A 4,308-nucleotide genomic window follows, 5' to 3' on the forward strand; every position below is an offset into this window, starting at 1 on the left:
AATAACAAGTGCCTGACCGCCCATGCCTGCGAAATGTCCTGACGCCGAAAGCTCAGGAAGAATCAATGCCACACAACAGCCGGAATGGTAATCACAGCGCAGCCGTGCCTTGGTAATCGGACGCTCCCAGATACGGGGGGCTGAGTAGGCGCGTCACGTCGATGTGACACAGTGCAGAGTGCCGCACGTGCCGCACCGAGTACGCGCGTGCCGACATGACACAGTGCAGGGCGGCACACCGAGGACGTGCGTGCCGACATGACACAGTGCAGGGCGCCGCACCGAGGACGTGCGTGCCGACGCGGCGCAGTGCGGGGGGCCACACGGAGGACGTGCGTGCCAACGTGGCACAGTGTAGGGTGCCGCACCGAGGACGTGCGTGCCAACGTGGCACGGTGCAGGGCGCCACAGCGAGGACGCGTGTGCGCACCCCATGCCAATGAATGGCAACGGCCGTCTCCTAGACAGAAGACGAGAATCGGACGGGCGTGACGAGACCTGAAGGTACCATGCACGGGCAGGATGGATGCAGATGCAGCAGAATGTAGGATGAAGCAGAATGTAGGCAATGCAGCAGACAGCCGCGCATATCTCTGTGTGTCAGTTGGGGTCGCAGAAAAGTCTGCGGTGGCAGTACATGTATCGCAGGGGAGTTTTGAATTCTAGAGTGAAAATTATATGTTCGTTCTTGAACGAATAAAGTCAGAAACTCTTTTAACAGGTCCGCTCTATTTGAGTCGCAATGTCTTATCTATTTTAAAAAACAGAACATGAAGTGCGTGTGCATGCGCAGGGATGCACGAAAATCTTTCAGATGAAACACGTCAACTAAATTAAGTTATGACTTTCAAACGTCATTTGATCTTTGGATAAAACTTGAGATAAGATTCAGGCTGCTATCGTGAGTTCTAAAAAAGCCTTGGAAGTCGATCCCTGATACCGAACGATTTCCAACTGTATCTTGGATTCCAAGAGATACGGGATTTAGAACCAGGACATGTGATCAAGGTGTGGGTTGGTAGGGTTTGTTCACAGGTGTACCAGTGAAAACAACGGTTCGGAAGAATTCGAAAGAATCATGTATTTTGTGCTGGACTTTCGCTCCATTTAACGTATTTCATTTCTGTGCAAAGTCAGCCACTAACCTCAGCACATGCTGGCATCATATGACTCATTTGGGGTAGGCTACCTTACCTAACCCAAGCACCATTTTTGAAATGAGCCCGAGCATTTGATCGGAAAAGTTTCTGGGGCCAGCCACCTCACTAAGCAGTGATTGTTGTGTGAACCCAGACAGTGCCATCCTATCTTGAAATTTCGGATCAACGGGAGCCTTTTGGGACGTGAGCTTGAGGGCATTGTCCCACATTTGCATGGGATTTTGAAATGAGGTAGCCATTTTGAAGATAATTATGTGCAGTTCCAAGCCATGACCCTTTTAAAACTTAAAATGCTTGTGTTTATGAGCCTGACGCCCGCGAGCTTGTGCAGACATTTAGTGCGGACTATTCAGGGCTGCCTGGGCATGTGTGATGCATAGAAACGTCACTTCAGTACTGCCATCTCTTTGGCTGTGTGGTACTCAAGGCCAATACAAATATGATCCACGGGTTATTCGTGTTTGGCGTACGTTAGCACGATTTCAGGTACCAACGGATTTTAGTTGGGCGTCCACCAATGTATTGCGTTCAGTGTAAGTTCCGAACACGGATCACGTTGTGTGCTACATAATACAGGAATTTGGGCAGTGATACGAGTTATGAAATAGATAAGAATGGGAATCAAATAACGTAAATTAGCACAATAACCGAGTGTGCAAAAACAAATAAGCAGCATAAAATCACGGACGAATATGCAACACCATCTCACACGGAAAGGCGAAAACACGGGCACATGACGACATTAGGTTCCGTAAACACGCTCCAGCAAACACGGACACTTTCAGCGAGCTTAAGCACTACAAGTGAGTCAGCCCGTACACTATAGTGGCAATTCTGGCAAGAGCAGTATGGTAGCGACTGACGTCGTAAAGACGTTCCGTGACGTTATCGAACGAAGACGATAAAAAGTTTCATTAAAAGGAAACGTGTGTTTGCAAGTGGGTTTATGTCATCACATTCAATGTTTCCTCCATAACTTCTAATAACGAATATTCCCTCAAACGATGTTTAATTAATAAAGGGCACTTTTATGCGGCCAACCCCCTCCTGCTCCAGGTGTTCGCAGAATCGCTTCCGAACTATGCTGCGCACCGCTGCCAAGTTTTTTGAATTTGTAAGTAATTTAAAGGCCAATCTTGGGATTACAAAACAGATCTTCCTGTCAAGGTCATGACCATGGTTTTCACCAAAGCGATGGTCAGGAAATCTTTCAAGCTGGTACGGTAACAGAGTGCTAGACGAAATCACACAACCTTAAAAGGGTTTCTTATGCAATTAAACAAGTTGAATTGGAAATACAACTGACTCCAGTCCCCTTCAGACAGGTATGAGCATCGGATTACAGGCAAATCGAACAGCTCTCTTGCTTAAAAAACTTGGATTTATGCGTATAGCTTTCCATGTTCATTTACAGTTCTTTTGTCACAAGTACGTTAACCGACTCCTTATTTTATCATTGTGAAGGTCAGGAAGTTTCACTGACCAAAATGACCTTGATCGACCATTTGTGCTGAGGATCATACTGTCGTTCTTGACGCTCATTTTAAATTCAGATAACCAGATGAATCTTAATAATTATACCATTTAATTATTTCAAGCGTCATATAAGGCCAGAAAATTTATATGACTACCAGTGACCTTTCTTTAAGGTGAAGGTCATCGTCTGAGGAGGCCTGAGACCGCTTTGGATGCGACCTCCAGTTTGAGATTGTTTGAGCTTATTCGACCATGAGGAGTTCGATCTTACCCATAACGACTTAGGGACCACAAATTTGACGCAAATAAATCGACATAGACCCATACCTACCTTGTAAGACTGATGTCTTTAGTTTTTAATGTTCTCATAGCGGCTCAAAGTGGCCCCTCGCCCACCCCCTCCCCCACCGCGCCCGTGCACATGGTATTCAACCGGCCGCCTGGGTGGGTGGTGGCGTGCCACGATAGTCGGAACTGCACGCACTTTTTATATAGTGGTCGATTGCATTTATCTGATTATTTTCAGCCGCTTAAAGGGTAATCTCATTTTTGCGCCTACCCACTGCAGACTTCAGCTTGCCTCTGGCTGCACAGCCACATTTGTTTTGCATTTCTGCTCTAAATAAAACAAACAGCACAAGAGAGTAGAGGCTATACATTGGTGAAAGCTTGCGAGCTGCCAGTGTCATGCGTCGCAGACGGGCTTCAAAAATAACTCTGGCTGCAACAGATGACATCAGCCACCGTGGAAGATCTATGGTGAAAGTTTGTGAACGTTAAGCAGCCTTGAATCCTAGACCCCAGCCAAACTTATTCAATACCTAATTTGATTTCTAAATTTCAGAAGACTCTGCCTCTGATTAGACTCTGATTAATGCAACACGAATATCGAATTCCGCCACGGATCTCATAACCCGACTCTGGGCGCCTCTGATGACCCGACTGTCAGACCTCTGGGCGCCTCTGATGACCCGACTGTCAGACCTCTGGGCGCCTCTGATGACCCGACCATCAAACCTCTGGGCGCCTCTGATGACCCGACTATCAGACCTCTGGGCGCCTCTGATAACCCGACCATCAGACCTCTGGGGGCCTCTGATGACCCGACCATCAGACCTCTGGGCGCCTCTGACTACCCAACTATCAGACCTCTGGGCGCTTCTGATGTCCTGAACATCAGACCTCTGGGCGCCTCTGATGACCCGACCATCAGACCTCGGGGCGCGTTTGCTGACCCGACCATCAGACCTCTGGACGCCTCTGACGACCCGACCATCGGACCTCTGGGCGCGTCTGCTGACCCGACCATCAGACCTCTGGGCGCGTCTGCTGACCCGACCATCAGACCTCTGGACGCCGCTGCTGACCCGACCATCAGACCTCTGGACGTCTCTGATGACCCGGCTGTCACATTCCGCTGCAGATGTAATCGCACAGCTGTCAGCTTCACCGCAGGCCTAATAATACGACTCCAACACCACCCCGCTACGACCCGCGGCCGATCTAACGACACGACCTCGCAGCCCGACACGAATCTAATGACACGGTCGTCAGACCCCTTACTCCGCGTATCCCATGACACGACCGTTAAACCCCACAGCAAATCCAATGTCACGGCTTTCAGACCCCACCGTGTTCTGACACGAATGTTGCGCAACGCGGCCAATAACAT

The sequence above is a fragment of the Pollicipes pollicipes genome, unplaced genomic scaffold (assembly GCF_011947565.3).
Source record: "Pollicipes pollicipes isolate AB1234 unplaced genomic scaffold, Ppol_2.1 Scaffold_2555;HRSCAF=2994_pilon_pilon_pilon, whole genome shotgun sequence".
NCBI classification, from domain to species: domain Eukaryota; kingdom Metazoa; phylum Arthropoda; class Thecostraca; order Pollicipedomorpha; family Pollicipedidae; genus Pollicipes; species Pollicipes pollicipes.